This window comes from Canis lupus, chromosome 4, assembly GCF_003254725.2.
Source record: "Canis lupus dingo isolate Sandy chromosome 4, ASM325472v2, whole genome shotgun sequence".
NCBI classification, from domain to species: domain Eukaryota; kingdom Metazoa; phylum Chordata; class Mammalia; order Carnivora; family Canidae; genus Canis; species Canis lupus.
In genome coordinates, this window is record NC_064246.1 from 45,084,089 (window position 1) to 45,108,034 (window position 23,946).

General features: G+C 39.5%; 1 protein-coding gene across 2 annotated transcripts in view; it reads right to left on the reverse strand.

The window, feature by feature from the left end:
• Positions 1–23,946, reverse strand: part of TENM2 (teneurin transmembrane protein 2) — a 1,512,848-nt gene that overhangs the window by 1,217,887 nt on the left and 271,015 nt on the right. Inside the window, exon 1 of one of the 2 annotated variants that reach the window (XM_049109163.1) lies at positions 1,373–1,555. The exons of the other annotated variant lie outside the window; for it this stretch is intronic. The gene's annotated coding sequence lies outside the window, so the exon portion shown is untranslated. Of the gene's footprint in view, positions 1–1,372; positions 1,556–23,946 lie in introns of those variants that run through there. 2 annotated transcript variants of the gene reach the window in all.

Below are 23,946 nucleotides of genomic sequence, written 5' to 3' on the forward strand. Positions count from 1 at the left end.
AGCTGGATATCCTCATCTGAGTCTAGAGTTCAGAGCTCGTCAAGATAATAATACACAAATTGAAAATACAACCTGCTCTATCCCAGACTTCCCTCGCTACATTTATGCTGCCATTACTGTAGCTCATTTTTCCCATGGCTTAGCAGAAATTTTACAACTCCAAACTGATTTCTTTTTAAACTGCTGATTTGCCTTTACTTATTGACCCTTCAGTTTTTCTACTGAACTGGAACTGGAAACTTAGTGGGGGGGGGGGGGGAGAGCAAAACAAATGAAACATGGTAACTGCTAAGAACGTTCCAAGGAACTTAAATGATATGAATACATTAAAGAACTGTTGTGTATTAATTTTTAAATAATATTTAAAACAGATCCTGGAAGCAAGAGTTACAGAGTCAGTTCTATTTTTAAGAAAAGAGTTAAGAGTTCAATTTGCATGTATTATGCTGGCTATTTTAAATAATTTTATTCCATGTGTATGGCAGAAACTGCCCATCCCCTCCCCAGTTGACAAGATGCCACTTCAAGTAAGATCTAAGAGAGGGCTGGTTTGGCATTAGCAATTGCTGTACACATCTCACAGTTTTGAATAAAAACAATACCAGCAATCTCTCTTCTCCATAGCCCTAAATTTATTATTAAGTAAATTTAGCAATAGCTCAATCACTGGAGAACAGGACAAAATGTGATGCACTAAACCACTTATATGTTTATTATCTTTGCAAGCAACATTAAGTAGTGTTGTCGATTATACTGCCTCCTGCAAATCTGCACCAATGTGATGCAAAACAGCATTTTTAAGAAATTCTCTTTTGGAATGCAAATGATTCTGCCCCCCAATTGTGAATATTTTAGCCAGCATGTACCATACAGCAGTTCTGGAATCACTGGCATCTGTCATGCTGTCAAAACTGAGTCAAAATGCATTGTAATCCTGGAGAAGGATAACCTTAAACATCAATGCAACGTTAAAATGCATCCTAAAAAAAAAAACAAAAACAAAAACAAAAACAAAACCCTATAATTGCGATGAACATTAGAGAGAAACCGGCAGTCCTTCTGCAGAGAAATAACAGTCTGCTCTACCAATCTTTCCCCTCCCCCTTGAAACTCATGCAACTAATGATGACCTCCCGAAGTGCCGATTTTAAATGTTCCAGCATTCATCTGAGGATGAAGGAGGAAAAAAAAAAATACATAGAAAACCACGAAACAAGTTGCAAACTGCACAAACGCAAGGAGAGAGGGAAAGAGAACTGCAGCTGATTCAGGAGCGATTGCAGAATGAGAAGCAACAGAAAGGAAACAAGAAAGAAAGAAAAGGGGGGAAAAAGCCTTTAGCATTAAAGAGTAAGAAGTGAAAAACATTTACCAGCGGCTCGGTCAGTAGCTTCGCTCCCTGACACCATCTACATAGAGAGATAACTTAGCCTAGAGTCTTCGGTCCCAGCTCGCTTTGGAGCAAAATTCCTTCACTTCGAGGGGGCAACACACACCCTCAAGAAAGAGGGAAAGAAGGGGGAAAATAATCCCACAGACCAAGACAGGCTTTCCCCCTCCTCCCTCTTACCCGCCCCCCGGACTCCCCAAACGGTGCTCGCTCCTGCACAGTCCTGCCCGCTGTGCAGCTGAGCTGCTGCCGCCGCCGCCGCCGCCTCGGCTGCTGCTGCTGCTGCTGCCGCTGCTGCCGCCGCCGCCGGTGCTGCTGCCGGTGCTGCTACTTCGGAAACGATTAGGAGGAGGAGGACGCCCAAGCACGACCTGAGCCTGCGAGCCACCCAGGACCAATGTGCAACCTGCTCTGGAATCAAACCCATAACACACGCACGCACACCAGTGGCTCCTGCACGCGAGTCCTCGCGCGCACACACGCGCCCGCCCGCGCGCCGCACAGACACACGCGCACACACACATGCACACACGCGCGCGCGCACCGCGCCCCCCGCCCGCCCCAGCACACACGGACACACACACGGAGCGCCGCTCACCGCCCGCCAGCCAGCCGGCGCGGCCCCGGGTGGGGAGTGCGAGCCAATCCCCGGGCCCCGAGCGCGCGCCCAGGCCGCGGCCGCCGGGGCTGGGTGGTGGCGCCGGGGCCGTCGCTGCCGGGGCTGCGGAGCGCAGGGCCGGGGAGGGGCTCCCGCCCGCCGGGTAGGGGCGTTAGGGGCACGTGCACCCCTTTGTCTGCAGAGAGAACCCCAACCGGGCGTTTCCGAGACCAGACACTGCGTGCGCAAAGCCCCGGCGGTGCAGAGTTCAGTTCCGCGCTGGGGTTGGCCGGGAGTGGCTCGGTTCCCTGCCTGCACGCACCCAGGATTCAGCTCTGCGAAACCTGACGCACCGCAGCTGCACCCGTGTCCCTGCACACAGGGGACGAGAGCAAGCCCGCGCGTCCTGCGGACGACCCAAGCTTGTCTTGACTGGCGAGCATGCCCAGAGCTCGGCTGGAACCCAGAACACGCCTTCCAGGGCTAGGAACGCTGAGAGGGGCAGAGCCCAGTTGGTGGCTTCCAGAGATGAAGCAGAGGTTCCAGAGCCTTTATTCCCGGCTAACCTGCCTCACCTGGACTGCTCAGTGGCCCTGAACCTGCCCGAGAGGGCGTGGTGCTGGGAAGCGAGGCGTCCAGACCTGACAGAGGAGTTGCCTATCCTCCTTTCCTAAAGGGAATTCCAAAGAAAGGAAGTAATACCCAGCCCAGGAAAGGAAGGAGCATTCAGTTGCAGGATAGTTGAGAGAAAATCCAGAGGGCCTGGCAGTGGTTATGGCAAGAGCTAGCACATGCTGGCTCCTTATCCTGTGCAGGCTCTGTGCTACGTGATGCCCGCGAAATACCTGCGGTTGTTTGTTTATTTATTCCAAACACCATAGAGCAACCCAAGAAGGAAACCGAGGCCCCACTATATTTTACCAACTGTTCAGTGGTAAAATTTAGCCAGTGGATCAGGGAATCCAAACCTGGCACTCTGACTCAGACCCTAGAGACAGAAGGCAGCGCGCTGATGAACTCCAGGCATTTCCAACAAGAGAAAGGTCTGCCGGATGTTTGGGTGCTAACACCCTCCGGCCTTCCAGCTGTACCGGTCCTGTCTCCAGCAACCAACAAATCTTTGAAAACCTGCATGCCCTCAATTTGCCATTGTCCAACACTAGTAATATAATACTCATCTCTTGGCTATGTACCCTGGGTCACCTTTTTATTAGGTGTTGTATACTTAACAGTAGAATCTTTAAAAATCACCCTGTAAAGAGGCTACGCTTATTCTCATTTTACACATGAGGAGACAGAAACAGAGATGTCCTGTTACTTCCCCAAGGTGATGGGGTCTGAATGAGGGGGGAGTAGTTTGTTTGACTCCTACGTGCATGTTGTTTTTACTAAATTATGTGTCTTCTTTAACTGCATTCTAGATAAAGCCATGAGATGAGGGTGTAGCAGTTACTTTTTATTTCACTCAACAAATACATATTGATTTCCTACTGACATTCACTCATTCAACAAATATTTATGTTTACTAAGCATTTACTTCCTCCAAGTCCCTGTCTTAGAGGTGACCGAAGATGACAAAGACACATGCCAGTACTCTGTACAGTTTGGCACGAAGATGATGATCATATGCTAATGATGCTGAGGGAGAGCTTCACTAGGAAGAGATCTTCTTCCCGTATTCACCTACCAAACTCCCACTCATCCTTCAGCTCTCTAGGGCCACTTCTTCAAGGAAGCCATCTGTGATCTCTCTGGTTGAGTCAAATCCCCCTTACTGTTTGTTTTCATAGCATCGTGTAACTCTTCTTTTTAAAAGATGTTGTAGGTTCTAATTTGCCAGTTGTGCTGGGATTTCAATAGTGTTTGTCTCCTCAAAGCACACAGCCCTCTAGATTGGACAGGAATTTATCTGTTTTAATTTCCCATTAATCTCCTAGTGTCTGGTACTTGTTACTCTTTATCCATCTCCTTCTTTCACACACACACAATTCTTGGAATAGCAATAATGATTCTTAGGGTAGGAACTGTTCTTCTTTCCATTTAACAGACGAGTGAAATGAGGCAGACAAAGGTTAAGTAGCTTGCCCAAGGTCACACCTCTGGATAAGTGGCAGAGAAGGGCTCTGGCACAGGTCTGTGTGGCACTGAAATCCACTTGACTAGCCTACAGGCTCCACTGACTGCCCAGTATTATCCAGGAGCCAATGAGACTATAAGAAAGCAGCTCATGGGAAATAAAGCAGACAGATTGCTGGGGACGGCATGAAAGAAGATAGAGACACTTCAATATTGTAAAAACAGAAAAGGCATGCAATAGGATTTAGTAATCTGTGATTGAGTACCTATCATATGTCAGGCACCTTGCTCGGGCTTTTCTCATTTTAGCTTTACCAACAGTTATTCTGGCCAAGTGTTGTTATTCCCCATTTTACAGATAAGAAAACTGAGGCTCCCCAACAGAAACAAATCCACTGGACTGTAAATTCCATGGGGGGAAGTGATATGTCTATTTTTTATTTTACATTTTATTCAGTGGTACCTGGCTGACAGTAAACTCCCTCTCTCTTCCACACACATACATACTAGCAATTTGCCAAGTATCTCACAGCTAGGAAGTCACAGAGCTGGGATTTTAGCCTAGGTCCGACTTTAGAATTTCAGGGGAAATGAAGATTGAGATGGTCACTGTGGGATTCACAGCTTAACCATGCCTGAGGATTTATCTGGGTCTATAAAGAGGGAGAGTCATTGCTGTGCTTGTTCTCTCTTATCAATTCTTATAAGGAATCTGGGATTCAGAGACTGAAAGTTACTTGATCAAGGTCACAGCCAATGTCATAATGCAGAGCTAGATTTTGAACCCAGGCCTCCCTCACTGCAAAATTGTGGTACAGAATGACCTGAGTGGCAGAAAAGAATATCCAAGATTTTCAGAGGTTTCTGGCTGGGGGGAGCAAGGGGTCTTCACTCAGAGAGGAAGTGCTGCAGTGAACCAAGCAAATCTCATGGCACCACCCTTCCCACCTGTGACCATTCCTCTGGGTTCCACCTTTGTTCAGGTCCCTGTTCCCATGTCTTTTCAGGCCTTATCTTGAACCCAACGCCTCACGGCCTCCCTGCTAATTTTTAGCAGCAGCAACGCTTACGAACCACAGGAAAGTAAAAACTGCATTTTGTATACTTCTATTTGCAGACTACTGGGCATGCTCGATGACAAGGGGAGGCTTTGATTACAAATAGGAAGCTTTTGTTAACTACCTTCCATTTTGGAATATTACCACAAAATGGGATATAGGTGGGTAGCTCTTTGCAGAAATTCCCAGCCTGTAGGAATTCTTAGTAGTCTAGAAGAATGAGATGCTTAGATATGAAAAAAACAGCTCAATTGCATGCATTTTTCTCCCCTGTCTCTAGTATTCATCTCCCTGTTCTGTACTATCTGTAGATGCATACAAAAAAACATCCACAAATTGTATCCATCTGTTTACATACCTGGCACCTATGGACATATGAGCCAGCTATAACTATAGCCAGCCCCTGACTATGGATTTGTCTCCTCTATTTGTTTGGCTATCAACTTGCCCTACACTGAAATCTGATTAATAAAATGGGCTAGGGATGGCTAAGAGGTTGTTAAATATTTACCCCCTCTTTCCTTCACCCTAGGAATAAATTTTTCCCTAGAGAATGTTTCAGAAGGGAGAAAGCTCTCTAGAATTCTTGATAACCCATCCTACCTATACATTAGGTTGATTTTTCTCATGAGAGCATTAGAATCTTTAACTCGTGCTGAGAATAACCCATTAGGAAAGTCATGAAGGGCAACCTTCAAGGAACATTGTGCTGAAAATTTGGAATGTTGGTAGATGTTTCGCTACAGCCCCCAGGACATGAACTTTAAAGCTTTTTGAGGAGACCCCTAATAATTCAAATGGTAAATGCTTTCATAGAGGTTGCCACTGTTATTGCCCATAGCGACTGTCTGAGGGATGTAAAGTCATGATTCCCATTTTATAGATGAAGAAACTGAAGGTCTGAAAGAACCAACTACTTATGGCAAAATCGTACAAGCAGGGAGTAATAAAGCTCGGGTGCAAGTCCAGGTCTATCTGATGCCCAAACCTGTGTGGCGAACTCTACATTCTGCTGCCCTGAACTTCTGACATTCCTTTGCATGTGGAGCTGGATGTGGGAAGGGGTGAGGTGAGGGTGGTGGCTTATTTGTACTTGGTGTGCTCAACACTCCATGTGTAGTAATATTGCCATCCTCCTAGAAAACTAGGTGCATTTAAGATAGCCTTTCTAAAGGAACATTATTTAGCTTATTTTACAAATTGGAAGACTGATGCATGTGGGGTTTATGTGAGGGACTAATCCAAATGAGTGTCATTGGAGCTAAGGATTCAGAGTCTCATTTGATAAAGAAGCCTTATTCTCTCTGTTTTGAAGTAGCCTTGCAACATAGTGGTCAGTCATTCCCCAGATCGTTCTCTCTCGATAGATATGTTCTTCGATTTCCTAGAACCCTTTACGGGGTATGTTCTGGGAGATTGTAGTTTCCTAAAGATGGGAAATTTAGAAGTAGAGACTAACTGAGCTTTTGAAAATCACTGTAGTTTGCCATGTTTGTTTCCAATATCTGTCAACATCCTTTTGGAGATTGAGTAGAAGCTATGATTTTATGCCTTTACAAGAAACCAGGAAAGACCCTTCAGAATGTGATCTCAACCCACTGAATTAATCTAGTGTCGAGTAATTCACACGTGGGCCGGCATGTGCATTTTTGCATAGGACCTTGTATAGAGAAGGATAAGGAATGACAGTCTTGGTTCTAACCTAAGGGTAGAGATTGTACCATGTATGGTAACCATTCATCTTTCCAGAAATCAGATAAGAAGAGATGATGTCTGAGCAGCTCACAAACACATAATGGCATCTGAATTTCAATTCTGAAAACCCCTCATAGAGTTGCTCAGAGCCTATGTACCTTAGTTTTATGTAGTATTCTAATAGGTCTGAATTTACAAACCCATACAGAATTAGCAAATGGCAGGCCAATTGCTTTTATTAGAAAATAACCAAAGAATAAAAAAGGACATGAAATGTAAATTTTACATAAAATATTTGAAAGGCTTAATTTAATATACATATAAGTCTCCAAATACCGAACTCCAGCAGACCTTCTAAGTATCTCTGGGTAACAATCTGCAGACCAGCACATGTTATTAATGATTTCACGTCTGAATCTATTCTTGATTACTACCTGATGCCAGAAAAATAAAGCCTAGAGTTTTCAGGCTTTCCATGTTGTGGTTCAGAAGTGGTATGTGTTTTTCCTCTCCTGAACAAATGCACTTTGATGCATTTGATTAGTAGCAACTGCCTGGACAAAGGTCCTCAAGAGGGATCTGGAGGCCACATCCACAGGATCTCCATGATTCTGAGTGCCAAGATTGACCAATGATGGCTCTTGCTGATATGAACACAAGAGAGTACTGTATATGCCATGAATTTTCCAAATATAGCCAATCCTCATATCCTAGATTATGCTCTCTAACCTTCTCCCTGACCTTGGCTCTAGTCCAAAATCAGTGATTCCCATACAATTATATTTATCCTTCACCCATGGTTTCCCAACTTTTTTTCTCTCTGTCTGGGGCAGTACCTCCTCCTTCATCATTTCCACCAGCCAATTCCTCTGTCAGTAACCCAATCAGGTGCCAACTCCTCCCCAAATTCCTCCCTGAATACCCTAGTCAGAAATCCTCTCCCCTATCTCTATAGGAATCTCATTGCAGGTGTACTTCACGTCCTCTTTCTATTAAAGTTATTTATGTTCTTGCCTTCTTTTTCCTGCTGGACAACAAGCGCCTTGAATGCAATAACCCTGTCTAGATCATCTTCAAATCCATCACCATGATTTGCACAAAGACTTGCACTGAAAAAGTTTATGCTATAGGAATATATAAATAAATGAACGTCGGATGCTCAATATCTGTTGAATTAATGAACATAAGATTATTATTACTGCTCTCCTGCTATGTCACAAAAAGATTAAGTTACATTTTGTAGGCTAGAGAATAGGGCTAATGTTGGGGAGGTCCTAAGAGTAGCTAGGCTCTGAGGATATGGCAATAAAGTTGTAGCTTTTAGGGGGGCTCCCAGGTCAGGAAGAGAGACAGGAAAGTAGATGGATATAACAGGTGACACTGATACTCGACACTCAACAGGAATTGTAGTCTTGACTTTGCCCGCAGGTCAATAAAAAGCTGGTAAGCACAATAGATTAAAGAATCTTATATAATATTTTAATGCATTTAATGTCAAAGGGCATCATCGTAAAAGAACATTTTGTGTCTGCATGTGTATGTTCACGTACTCATGCTTGCTGGGATGCACAGAGTGAGAGAGGTGTGCAGAGATTCCACAAAATCTCCTAAAATGTTTCTAAATAAAGAAAGAAAGAAAGAAAGAAACTGATGATTCTTTTAAGACTAAAGAGAAAACATCATTGAATAAATAATACCTTTTAAGAGGCTTAAAACATTGTAAGGAGCATTTTCGCTGATTGGTAGAAATTTTTTGATTAATTAATTAGTTAATGTTTTCAAAGCACTTTCAGGATGAAAAGCATTTGGTGAGGGCTACATAATTGTTATTTATTTTTCCAATGAACCTCAGTCTTCCACGTTACCAGGCTTGTTTTTCTCCCAGGTTGTTCACAAGCCCCCATGCCCTCACACAGATATGGTGAGGAATATCCTCAGAGAAAAGAGGGATGGGATGCCAGTGTGCAAGGAATAAGAAACAAAGACCCTGAAAACAAATTTTAGAATTTTATGTGAAATATGATCATACAAGACAAGAGCATCTTGATGAAAATTAGTGACGTCTTCTACCAGAGAGATTCTATTTGCTTCCTAGCAAAGAACTCCAAGCAGCTTGCACCAGGTCTATATTGACAACTATTTGTTTCACCTTTTATTAGGGGCCTACTATATTCTAGATATTGTTAAATTACTTTGTACACGTTAACTCATTCTCTCCTCCAAACAACTGTTTGAGGAACTATTATTATAAACATTTTATAAAGAGACCAAGGTCTAGAAAGGATAAGCTACCAGCCAGGGTCATTAAACAGCTTGTAAGTGGCACACCCAACACTTGGCCATGATGCTGGGAGCAAGGAAAGGGGGAAGAGAGCAAGAAAAGGAAAACGAGAGGAAGTAAGAGGGAGAAATTCCAGCTAAATCTTATGGTTGTATGTCTGATGACCTGGTAATAGATTAATACCTAGAAAGTAAATGAGCCAACACGTCCTATTGGTTAAACCAATTCACATAGCAAGGGTGATTTAGCTTCATTTCCAAAGTGAAGATCTATATTTAATACTCACAAGATCACCAGAGACCCAGGCCCCTAAAATCCTCATTACCATCAAATGGCATGGCACCATTGTGAGAATGAAGTCCTGGGTCATGAACCTCCCATTTCCCTTTGGCTAAAAGCAACTGTCATATTATTTCTTTAAAAGCTTCTTGATAGAATGAAATAGCAAAGGCTTCAGATGATACTGTTAGATCATCTCAGCCCCTGACTAGCTGTGTGACCTTGGTCCTTATTATTTAACATCTCTGAACCTCAATCATTACATTTATAAAATGGAGGCAAAAAAAAAAAATCTCTTAGATTCGCTGCGAGCATTATTTGTGACTATACAAGGAAAGCAACTAACAATGGTCAGAATATAGTAGGTGCTGCAGTAATAATAAGAATGATTGTAATAATAATAAAAATATTATCTTTCTCCTTTCTTTTCTCCTCTTCTTCCTCTCTCTCTCAAAGTAACATATCCATGGTACATACATGTTGAAAGCCATGCCAAAAAATTCTCAAGTAGCAGGTTCCAGATTGCCAAAAATGGTGGGAGGAGCAAGGTAATACCATTGAAACTCACTGTGTCTACTGCTGAAATTCAGCTGCGTCTCCTGCCATAATTAAAATGTCAATGAGATAAACAAAATGCGTAGTCTCTGAAATGAACAAGCTTATTCTGAGAACAGGTGTCTGGTACAGGGACTGGAACCCAGTATGCACAATTTATTGTCTTCTTTGCTGCAGGGATCTCATTAATGTTGGTATAAAAAAAAAAAAAAAAAGAACTCTTTGCAGCTGGGAGATACAAGGATGCCAAAGTCACAGTGACGAGGGAGAAATGAAGAGCCCATCTGACCCTCTCTGAGCACTGGCTCAGTAATTTCAGGCAAGTTATGGGACTTCCTTAAGCCTCAGTTTTTCCTCAAAGAAATGGTGACCAACCCTTAATCGGAGGTGCTCTGAGCAGCCAATGAACTAACCCATGGAGAGGACATGGATCACTTCCTAAGTACTGGTAGTGGTTTGGAGGTGGTTTCAGAGTCAGCCCTCTCCAGCAGAAAAGACGGTGCTTAAAATAAGCTGTTCGTGATGGGGTCGGGAGGAGGGACGAAGGAATAGAGGGATGGCAGCAATATCAAGAAAGATCTTTCTTGCAGTGTGCAATTCTGCTAAGGAGCAGCAAAGAGGTTCAGAAGCTGTTCTCATTCGTACGTGCTTTCAAGAGGCCTCAGGAACCTTCGCTGCTGCGGTCCCCTCACACGCTCCATGTTCTGAGAGGCACAGTGTACACTGCGCCAGCTCAAATAGGAGGTAGTGAACGGGTTGGAATTCAGCTTTCTATTTTTCTTTCTTTTCCTTCCCCGAAGCCTTTGAACGGTTCACAGCCATCAACAAACATGCTCTGAAAAGTAACAGGTTAAGGGCAGGTTAGTGCTTTGCCCAGAAACCTGTGAGGAGGGGACCTATAACAAGAGCGCAGTCCTCACTGCATTTTCCCTGACTGTATTTCTCTGGTAAGGAGACAACCTCCACTGCGAGCTTGCTTCCAAAGGCACTTGGATGTTCCACGTGATTATGCTACAGTGACTTAGAGGGGCAGAATGTCTTCCACAGTGCAATGATGTTTAAGAAATAAGGGAGCTAGAAGAGTATTTCTGAGATTAAAAGGCCCATGTCCTTTCCTGCCAGTCCAAATTCCACCCCCCACTCGAAACCAGGAACACTTCAAAGATATTCTAATAGGAAAGGTTGCCAACTAATTGTCAGAGAGGATTAGTATTATCAGTGAGCCTTTGGTCTTCTGGCAAGCCAAGTGGAGACAGGAGCCAGTTCCAAAAAGCAGTTTCTATGGAAAACAGAGAAGTAGCCTTTATCCCAGGGTACCCAGACTTAGGCAGCATTTAACACCCCATAGGAGCAGACCACCTATTCTTAGAACAGATCGGACATAGGGCGCACTGCCCTCACTTCCATTTTATGAAAAAGACCAAACAGTCAAGGTAAGGACAAGTAATAAACAAAGTAGCCATTAAAGGATTTAGATTAGGAAATGTAATTATCCCATTCCTACCCCAACCTCATATCAAATGGGCTGCAAACCTTTATAGAGAGCTCTAACAGCCCAGGGCACAGCCATCGGTCATTGGAAAGAAACAAGAGAAGAGGGGAAGAAAGCCAATAACATATTCCAATTCACATTTCAGCTAGAGAGAAGGTAGTGAGGAAGAAATAGGAGAGTGGCTCTAACAAGAAATCTTTGTCACCCCCTTCCCTGAATATTAAGGCAAATGGTAAGACTGCAGAGCAAACTGATTTGCTAACCTAACAAGGGGGAGAAAAAAACCACAGAAGTAGGAGATTGCTGGAAAATTCTTGTGGAGAATATTTCCTCACAAGGACATCCTTAAGAGATGTGTTTCTTCCTGATAAGACAAACTGTATCTATGAATTTACTTCTTAAAAATATCTTTATCTTATAAATTTTATCATGCCATCTCTTTCTTAAAAACCTTCAGTTGCTCCCTATTATATGAAAAATGGGTTTAAACCAAACAGCAAAGGCATACCTTGCCCTTGACCATCTTTTTTTAATCTACTATCAAGTACTATCTTCCTCCACTTCTCAATCATGGACCCCAAAGTTTGGTCACAAAGACTATCTTTTTAAAAATAAACCATGGCATGTCTTGTTTCCTGCCCTTTCAGTATTCTCTTTCCTCTCTGTATTTGGGTGAACTACTTAGCTTTAAACCTTTGCATAAGAGAAAAACATCATTCTAAATTATTCCTGCACTCCACCAGGAAGAATTCAGCATGTCTTTTAGTGCTTCTGTACCACCTCTTAAACTTAACGATTCTATGTAATTCTATGAGATTACAATGTAATTTCTGATATCATACTAATTATCTTACAGCTATAATACCTCACTAGGATGTTGAGTTATTTCAGGGTTTATTTAGGCCCAGATTATATTTTTATTTATACTGGGAATGCCTGCGAACAATAAAGCAATCCATTAGTTAGTCTCTTTTCCACAAACGACAAAAAAGACTCAGGTATTCATTGTTTGAACATCCCTACACTTGACCTCGGTCAAGTGAACAGTGGCCAAGATCATGTGATCACGCCTAAAGCAAACACCACCATCTAGTGGCAGTGTATGCAAATTGCAGTATCAAGTTTTAAGACAGGTAACAAACATATTGGAAATTTCTACCTGCAAGCTTGAATTTAAAAATATGACTACATGAAGAGTTAACACCATATGATAACTTCAGTAATATACTCTTATATTTATTATTAACAGATAACTTCAAAGATACTTGCATTGCATTTGATTATTCAGTTTCTCCAGTTATTTTCATTTTAAAATCTATTTATACACTTTACAAGTATACAATTTATTTTACATTAATTATATCTTTATAAAATTGATTTTTAAAAACTCTATTCATAATACAGTACCTTTTCATGTCAAGTCTGCATTTGTTCCTTTAACAAACGAACCTACTACATGCAAAGCAACATATTAGATACTACATAATGAAAAGTTTTCTCTAAGATTAAAAGAGTATAATGTCATCGCATGTGCCCAGCATTTGGAAAACCAAAAATTTCTATAAATTTGCTCATTTATATGTAAAAAATGATTACTGCCCCTTTTAATGATGATCTTTAGGAATATAGTTGCTACTGATCCTAAAGAATCTCATAATCATCAAATAAAAAAATTACACTCAATATAGATTCAGGATTAAGTGTTTTCAGCTGGCATAATATCTAAAGATAATTTCACAAGAATCCTTAGTAACCCTTCTAAATCAGAATAGTTTATCAAACACAATAAGCACTGTTTCATGATCAAATAGAAAATTGATGGTACAACAGTCATCATACTGCTGCTGGACAAACATACATGTCTTTCTTGTACCATTAGAATTCTGTTCCTTTTCCTCTATAGTCTTCTACTATGGGGGTGGGGAGTATATTATGAAAGAAATAACAAAGATGCCCTACACACACTGGTTGCCACTCAGAGTAAGATGTAGTCTATATCTCTATTCAAATACATAATGTAGCTCCAAAGTCAGGCTGCTGAAGGAGATAAGAATTCCTCAAAGTAAAACAATGTGTTTTGAAGATAAGAACTTGCCTACTGAATTGCACCCTGGTCTGAGTTTCACTCTGTATTTGTGAATTGAGAATTCATACGGAGGCCTCTCTGAGTACCTCCACATTTCTCCCTCTTCCTAACTTGTCTGGCAAATCATCACCCGATTATTATCCTAAACCACCCCTGCATACATCACGTTTTTTTGGAAGTTTTTCAACTTCTGACCATCTCCAGAACAAGTTTTAACTGCTTATTGTGACAATCAAGACACCTGGTAATTTGGCCTCTACTTTGTTACACCTTCCCAACAAATGTGCTAAGCTCTCTATTTCACCCATTGACCATTGGTACTATTTACTAATCACCAAATATGCTCTATGGTCCCCCTCTCCCTTTTTTCTGTGCCAGTGCTTCTCAAACTGTAATGTACATACAAATCACTTGGGGATGCATATTCTGATTCATGGAGTCTAGGAAAGCTTAAGATTCCTTATTTCTAGCAAACTTCAAGGTGGTGCCAATGCTGCTGGTCCCAGGACCACATTTTGCACAACAAGGATGTACTCCATATCAAACATATTCAAAACAAACAAACAAATAAACATATTCATCTACTCCCATTTATACCCCTGACATTTCTGACTTTTAAAATAGTTACTTATTCTTAACGAATCAACTCTGAACCCCTCCCCTTCCTAACATTTGTCCTAGCCTCTCTGGTCCAGGATTTTCAAATTAGAATAGCCAGGGAACTTTTAAAAATTCAGCTGCCATGTCAATTAAGTGAGGACCTCTGGGGTTGGGGCCAAGGCAACAGGATTTTTTTTTTTTTTCTTCAAAACCTCAGGTGATTACAACCTACAGCCAAAGGTGAACACCACTGCTTTTTTGTAGAAGGGACTTTTTTTTTCTTTCCATACCTATAACTCTTTGTACTTGCTTCTGTATTTGAATTAACCGTGAACTATTCCGTATAAATGTCCTATTTCCCTTACTAACATGCAAACTTCTTGAGGACAGAATGTTTGCCATCCTTTGGCAGCCTGAATATCTTACCTCCTAAGCAAGGGCTGTTGAAACAGTCCTTGAGCTCAATTTCCAGATCTATTACATACCATCTTGGGCTTATTTTTTAAGCTCTCTCTGTCTCACTTGTCTTCTCCATAATAATAAGAGCAGCTGTATTGTCAGGTATTTTTAATAAGTGAGATAAAACATATGAAGCACGGACTGAGTGCTGGCTCACAGTATCTACTCAACAAAAGCTAGCCATGATTATTAATTAGCCTTCTTTGCCTCACATTGTATAACATAGCAGTAAGCAGTCAATAATCATTTGCTGGTTGAATAAGTCAATAAATGATGGAGAATAAATCATATGTAATTGCTCTAAAATAAACCCACAGCACCAGCCTTCTACTAAAAAGTTCAAGTTAATGAATGTTAACTTTTTATTGCTTGTAAGTATCTATGCTGCTGAATTCAGATCTAAGAAAAGAAAAGATGGTCTCTACACAATAGAAGAGACTGGACAAAAGGACCAAAAAAAAAAAAAAAAACCCTCACCTTTTTTGAAACATTGTCAGTGGCATGTGCCCACTAAAATTCACTAGACTTATTAACATAAATTAAAAGGTTCAATTGAAAATATTCTTCGGAGAATAGTTTTAAAACCCAATCCAAACCTCACCAAGCACCAAATTTCAAAATCTTTAACATGTGCGAAGTATCTGTCCTGTTGTAATGATCTGTGTTTCACTCTCAGTTGGAAGAACAGTGACTTGGCCACTAGAAGTGTAAACATCTCAGCTTTATAGTCATTCTTATGCCAACAGAGCATTTCATCATCATTGAGCAGTAAAGAAGGTAGGTGACTGAAGACGCAAGACATAATACATAATGTGATGGAACAAGTAAAGTCTGTCTATTACCAGTGTGAATAGAGCCCTTTTGTTGGAATTCATCCTGGTGGAATGAATAGCCTCTGTTATGTTTATTGATTACACCCTAACTATTGAGGTAGAGGTGGCTGGAGCTGCCCAGAAACATAGTCAGATGCCATTGTGCGCCTTTCATTTTGGCAAGGCCAGATAATCAGTCAGAAATTCACTCCTAAACTCTAAACACAATGTTCAATATTCTCACATCCCACAAGAAGAAAACCAAGCAGAAAAAGAAATGTCTTAAGTAGCTCCTATCTGAGCCATTTTCATTATCTCTGTGGCTGCCACCCTAGTCCACCCCATACCAGTGGCCTCTGTCCCAAGAGCCACTACCTGGCCACCTGTCTCCACTTTCTTCCTACACAGTCAGTATAATTTTAAAAACGCTTTCTGATCCTGGCACTGTCCCACCCTCCAACATCAAACCCTCTAATGACTGGCAATTGTACTCGGAATAAATTCCAGATTCCTAGGTGGTCATGCTAGACCCAGAATGATCTAGCCTTGCCCATTTGTCCTCCCTCCTTTCATTCCATGGGAGTCACCATAGGGCAGCTGCACAGACTCTCTTCTGCTCCTGCAGACGTCAAACTTACTCTCTTTCTCTGCTCACCTTTTGCTTTTGCACATGCCTGAAGCTCTCTTCCCTTGGATTTTGCAGACCTTTTCCCTCATTTAGTCCTCACTCGCCATCCATTATCCCCTTTGATTTTCTTCATAGCAGTTATCACCATCTGCAAGCACTTTATTAATTTGTTTACTTGTTTAGCATCTGTTCTCACAGAAGCTTATTCACCACTAAAGACCCTTGGCCTCAAGTGGCACTTGACACATTGTAGGGGTTCAATCCATAGTTGTGCTTAAAGAAATGAACCTAGCAACCTTTTTACCTTCATACAAGTTATTTTTCACATAACATCCAGTAATATTGGTGTTTTACCCCAAGTCACTGACCTCTCCCCTTCAGTGAAAAAAAACTTCTTTCATTCATAAGTGGGAATGATTTTTTTTTCACCTTTGGTAACACTATAAATTATTATTCATGGTATCTTATGGGTATTGAAAAACTGACTTGTTATTGACAAAACTGAAGAAAACACAGAGGCTTTATGTCTAGTTATCCTTCATTATTACATGTTTGGTGAATCTATCTGGAATCATAGAATATGTGTGGTCTTTTGTGACTGGCTTTTTTTTTTTTTTCACTTACCATAATATTTTCCAGTTTCATCTCTGTATTAGCATGGAATCAATATTTCATGTTTTATTGCTGAATAATATTCCACTGAATGGATATACCATTTATTTATACATTTACTTATATATCCATCAGTTGATGGATATTTGGTTTGTCTATACATTTGGCTATTATAAATAATGCTGTGATGAACATGAATCCACCAGTTTTGTATATTTGCATACAAGTTTGGTGTAGATGTATGTTTTCATTTATCTTAACTATAGGATAACTTGGGTCATATGATAACTCCATGTTTAGCTTTTTGAGGTACTGGCAAACTGTTTTCTAAAGTGAGTACCCCAAATTATATTCCCACCAGCAATATATTGGATTTCTAATTTCTTAACATCCTCATCAACATTTGTTACTATTTGTCTTTTTAAATATATCCATGATAGAAGGTATGAAGTGGTAATTTATCATGGTTTTGATTTGCATTTCCCAAGGGACTACTGATATTGAGTATCTTTAATATATTTACTGGCCATTTGTCCATGTTCTTTAAAGAAATGTCTGTTGTGATCCTTTGCCCATTCTTTAATGGAACTGTTTTTACTTATATTGAATTTTAAAAGTTTTTTATACATTCTGGATCCAAGTCACTAGATGTTTGATTTGCAAATATGTCTCCTACTCTATAGAGTTTGTTTTTTTTTTTTTAACTTCCTCAATTGTCTTCTGATGCACAAAAGTTTGAAATTTTGATGATGTCTAATTTATCTGCTTCCTATTTGTCAAACCTAAAAAAAATTGCCTAACCCAAGGTCACTAAGATTTAGTTTTAAGTTTTCTCCTAGAATTTTTACAGATTACTTTTTTTTTTTAAGATTCTATTTATTTATTCATGAGAGACACAGAGAGAGAGGCAGAGACATGGGCCCAGGGAAAAGCAGGCTCCATGCAGGAAGCCTGATGTGGGACTTGATCCCAGAACTCCGGGATCACTCCCTGAGCTGAAGGCAGATGCTCAACCAATGAGCCACCCAGGCATCCCGATTGCTCTTACTTTTAAGTTTATGATTCGGGATCCCTGGGTGGCACAGCGGTTTAGCGCCTGCCTTTGGCCCAGGGCGTGATCCTGGAGACCCGGGATCGAATCTCATGTCGGGCTCCCGGTGCATGGAGCCTGCTTCTCCCTCTGCCTGTGTCTCTGCCTCTCTCTCTCTCTCTCTCTGTGACTATCATAAATAAAAAATTAAAAAAAAATAAGTTTATGATTCATTCTGAGTTAATTTTTGTGTGTGTTATGTGATCCTTTTGCATGTGACTATCCAGTTGTCTCAGCACTATCTCTTAAAAAGACCATTCTTCCCCCATATAATTGGCCTGCTATCCTAGTAAAAAATCAAATAACTATAAATGTAAGGGTTATTTCTGGAACCTCAATTCTATCCCATTGACCTATATGTCTGTCTTCTTGCCAGTGCCACATTGTTTTGAATATTAAAGTTTTGAAATCAGAAAGTATGAGTTCTTCACTTCTGTTCTTTTTTGAAAATGTTTTGTATAGTCTAGGTCCCTTGCAGCTCTACATGAATTTTTGGATCAGTTTGTCAATTTCTGCAAAAAAAAAAGAAAAAAAAAAAAAAAGCTAGCTGCGATTTTGACAGGATTTGTATCAAATCTATGATCAATTTGAGAAATATTGCCATCTTAACAATCTTAGATTTCTAATCAAGGATCATTAAATATCTCTGTTTATTTAGAGCTTTAATTTCTCTCAAGTTTTGTAGTTTTTAGTGTACACATTTTACACTTCATTCGATACATTTATTTTTAATTATTTTATTTTTTTGATGCTCTTATAAGTGGAACTGTTTTCTTAATTTCATTTTCATAGATATATTCAAAATGTAATGCATTAAGCATAAATGATTTAGGCAATTGTCTTGCAGGGAATATGGCACATGGCTGATTTTATGCAAATTTGTATAATGCCAAGGATAGTTTTCATTTTTAAATTCTACCACTGTACTCCTGTTGTAGTACAAGAAAATTAGGCAACAACTGAAGAAGTTAAATTAGGAATATTTCTCTCTTAGGCAGTAAAATACCAAATGTTTAAAGATGATGCTAAAAATGATCAGGGTTAAACTCTCTTCTTCCTTTTCTTAGGGGCATCTATCTCTCGAAACATGGTCTTATGTTAGGTCCTGACATGCCCAATTTCCCCAATTTTCCTAATAGGATTTCAGCATTAGAAAAGGAAAGACATATTTAAAATGGGACCAAATCCTATAAAAATGTAAAAATAAATTTAACCTTGGAGTATAAATCAAGACAGGTCTATGGACAGGATATTTTGAAGCATAACACATTCTTATTCATACTATATTCAGTGATGCTATTCATTATGATAGTTATGTTTAATAATCTTATTGTCCAGAGATTTATTTTATATTTTTATTGACTGAAGTATTATACCCTTATAGCTTTAAAAGATTAGAACTGACTCTAGATTTTTATTTTTCATCTTAATTGTTTAATTTAACTTTAACACTTGTGGGGGTGGGGTGGGGTGGAGTGGATTCATTTATTTTTGGTTGATGGTAGCCTTGATACTTTCTTAACATTCAAATGAAAATATATCTGAAAATGAGGATTCTAGCAGTAGTCTGTCCTCTCTGGTCACTGCTTCATGCCTTTTTTCCCTTACCTTATGAAAAGAGAGCCAGGTGTGTTGGGGATATACAGCTGTGTTATTTCTTGAAACAGCTGGTGCCAACTTGTCAAAAGAAAAGCTTTCCTTTCCAAATATGGACAAACCCTGTGTAGGTAGATATAATGTAAGCTATATCCCCACCATTACTGATTCTACTCATTGACAGCTGAGGTGTTTAATATAGCCATCCTCTTTTTAATGCCATTTGAAACTCTTTGAGGATTAGTAAGGTTGTTTGTCTCAAAGGTATTCCTCAGAGAGCAAAGGCCAACCAGCCCTGTAGTCGTGAGGGCTCTGACAAAAACCTAAGTGAGGAAAATGGAGCAGAGAAACCAGCAGATATGTTCTAACCTGCCACAAATAATGATTTTTAAAAAGCCCCAGAAGAATGTGCTTTGCTACTTTACATAATGCTATAATGCATTAACTCATGTAATATGACTAGTGAAAGTTTATTTATTCATTTATTTCTGCCTCAGGCAAATACTGGATAAATGCTCACAATAGCAGGTTAGCAGGTGTTTCAGCTACAGCCATTAGTACCTCCTTGATGTACAGTAACTGTTTGACTGCTTGCTTAGTTCTAGCCCAAGTGGAAATTGTCAAAGCCTTTAGTGATTTGCAGGAAAGAAAACAAGACTTTTATACTGTAGAATTTAGATCAATAGAGGACTTGGATACATTCATGCTCCCATAATTAACTTACAGTTGGTTATGCCATATACATAGTATATGTAATCTATACATCAAGCACTTTTTAATCATTTCACTACCCACTCATTTTCTCATTTGTTTGTTTATTTATTTGTTTATTTGTAGAAATAATCTGAGATGATATTCAACTGCCTCACTAACTGCACCCAGTGCTAATAAATTTTAGATACTTCTACAGAAGCTCATTTTTATTATTTGGTGTAATATACCTTCAGGCTACTGAGCGCATCTATAGGTTTCCTTCTCTCCATGATATGTCATCCGGTGTGCTTAGCAGCTCACTGAACTGAACTGATGTAAATGAGGCTTGAAATGTTAAACACAACTTGTAATATCAAAGGTTTTCATATCAAATAATTTTGTTCCTAGAGAATCCTAGGGAGATTAAGGATGCACATGGCATCTAAAATGTCCACCAGTTACATGAAATATCCCAGCAGTAGATGGATAATTACCAGCTCATGCTAGGAATACAAAGAAAACACAGCCAGTTCATCCTGCCCATGTAAACAGACTGGGGAGTTTTTCTGGGAATTAGGTCCATATAAAACTTATTGAATCCAGAACCAAAAATAACTGCAGACATCTGTCTGTTAGAAGCTTTTATGATCGAGCCTTGAGGTAGTATTTTCCTTACAACTATAGTCGCAACAATTTTCTAAGCCCAGCTGAGAAGCAAAATGTGTAAGGCTGAGCTTTCAAACTAGTCTCTGTCAACTTATCTCAAAACCTTGTGAAATAAGTTTTTCATAACCTGTAATGCTAAACTGATTTTCAGGGCATGTTTATACCGCTGTTTTGCACTCAGTGTGGAAGAATTCCTGACTCGAAGTTATTGGGGGGTAGGTAGTGAGGCCATATGTCAGCCAAACAGACTTGAAAAGAAGGTTTCCTAAACCAACACATGGGGGTTTTCCTAGTTGGTTGGGAATCAAACTGAAATAATTCACCTGAAAGTCACGGCCATTGGAGGCACTGTAGAGAAACAGGTCCTGTTAAGATACGGAATGAGGATGGCTAGTCATCAGCAAAGCATAGAACAGTGGCTCTGAACTGGGGGCATTTTTGCTCCCCAGAAAGGACTTGGCAATATCTGGAGATATTTTTGGTTTTCATAACTAGGGGGTGTCGGGAGTGGGCCGCTGGCATCTGGCAGACTGAGGCCAACATTGCTGCTAAATATCCTTCAATACACAGGACAGCTTGGACAACAAGTTTTCCAGCTCTAAGTGTCAATACTGCCGAGTCTGAGAAATAGAATAGAAGATAGAATATTGAGGCAAATACCTCAATGACTCAGAATAAGTGGAGATTTGGGACTGGATTGTCCAAATAATTATCTTAATTTCTCCACTTGGCTATGTCAATGGAGGACTGGTCTGTGACCAAAAAACAAAGATGCCTTTGCTTGAGTTAATCAGTATAAACATCCAAAGGCTACATAGGTTCCTTCAGAGTGCAGGCCAAGATCAGCCAATCAACTGTATCTGGTTTTAATCCATCACGAGAGGCAATCATTCCCACGGGAAGAGACACAGTGAGGTGACATTTCTGAGGACTAAAGTTACACCAAGGGCCATGATAATTCATTGGTGTTATAACCTCATTCTGGCAAGTACCATTATTTAGGAAAGGTGTATAAAGTGTTGTGAAGACAGAAAATGCTATATAAATGCTAAGTATCATCATTATTGTTACCATCTTTCCGAGGAACTGGTTCTGTGAGTGATGTTACAGTACAAAAACACACACAGGCATCACTCCATACCCATGTGTAGTTTTGCAGAGAGGTTACCATAATGAGTAATTCACATTGTGTCATCTCCTTTGCACTCCGAGTTAAAACAAATTAAATAAAGCTCAATTAGAGAGTGTTTTATGCACTACAAAAATGCAGCTGATTTATATTCTGAGTAAATACAGGTTACTGGAGAAAGAATACTGAAAAAGGCTCCAGAATTATAAAATCAAGAGTGAATTTCTATAACATTAAACACATGGATGTAACAGATAAAATCCCTCTATATATTTTAATTTTTTCAATAGTCTCTTTTTTGGTATTACATTTAAGTCATGATGAATTTTAACATTCCTCCATTTTAGTGAATGTTTGTCATCCTAATATTTTTATGTTACTAGAATTTCTTTTTAATTTTAATTGTGCTAAGAAGAGTCTCTTAACATACTGTGGGGGAAAAAATAAAAGAACAACTAATAACCCAATAAAATCCTTTTTTGAAAGCCTCATAAAATGCTAATTGTAAAGTGATTGCTTAATGTGTAACTGCTGATGTATTTGCAAATTGTTTTTAGGTTTAATTTTGCCATGGTACTTCCTTTCTAAAATGGCTAGCTTGTCTTAGGATTTTGATTCAAGTTTAAACTGTCAAACTGCCAATGGATAGCATAGTAACATTTTGACTCTTGTGCCCAAGGCAGTGTGGAAGATACCTATACAATATGGTACCTGTAATGATTTGATTGTGAGAACCCAGGCAGACATGGTTTATGCTTGCTTGTGTACACTGATTGTATTTTTCTATTAGCTTCTTCCATTTTTATGGAGATACAGAGAAACACCAGGTTGGTCAATTTAATAAATTCCTGCCACTTTTTGCCCACATCAAGTCAAACTCTTTGACCTACCCTCTCATGATTACTTCAGGTATCTTTTCCAGTGCCAGAGACAGGGAGATTTAAGTCAGGGATTTATAGCAGAAGCAAATTAATTTCCAAAAAGAAAGAAAATGTCTTCTTTGTAGATGCTAACAACATCGCATAGTTATACTCTTGTATTTCTATACATGCTAATTTTTCTACTCAGAGCCAAAGTAAGATATGTCCTGGTGCTCAGCATCTGCCTTTTCCTACTTTCCATGTTAGGTCACCCAACAGGCAGACGGAATATTACTTAGGATACTGGCATCATTGCAGAGTATGCCATCTGAGAAAAAAAATTGAGGGGAGAAGAGGAGAGAGAAGGCTTATATATTTTTGCAATCAAAAAAACTGGAAAGCTATTTTAATTTCCACCTACATGTAAGTTCTGGGTTTAGGTTTTGTTTTCTTTTATTTTGAATTATGTATAGCTGTTGGCAACATAGTCATTCCCTGATTAGAACCACTAAGGTCTGAATCTGTTCCTGCTTCCATCTTCTAACACTCAAACATGACCAAGGAAAAAGCAGAGTCTTTTGGGACTGGCTTATTTCACCTAGCATGATGTTTTTTTCAAAGTTCAGCTATGTTGATTAGTACTCCGTTCCTTTTTATGGCTTAATTACATTTCATTGTATGGATATGCCATTTTTGATTGCTCATTAGTCAGCTGATGGGCATTTGAATTGTTTCCACTTTCTAGCTACTATTATTTTAAACATTCATGTAGAGTTTTTGTTTGGACATATACCTAGAATTGGATGTTTTATAAAGTATTAATTTATGAATTATTCCAAACTTTCACATTTCCTAAAACACCTTTACTCAACTCTTTGCAAGCATCTTCAACAACAATAAAATTACCTTTTGACTTAACAGTTTTCCAGAGCCCTTTGCTTTTACTTTATTCTAATTTCTTGAAACTAAAGAGATTTTATACTCCATATATAATGATCTCACCAGAAATTTTATTCTAGTCCACAAGCCTCTTTCATGTAACATTTGAACACTTTGTTTTCTTTGCTTGTTTTCCCATTCATATGGAAAGGTCATAGATATGATCTCCAAGATGTAACCACTTAATCTACTGCTGTTGAAAGGTACATTCAAAGATTTATTTACAATAGAATGTAACACTTACAGATGTGAAGTTAAACCACAATAATACTTACTAATTTTGTCTTAAATTTATTTTTTTCCTGGTTTCATCATTGATTTCTGTAAATATGAAAGTTGCTTTGATTGAGAT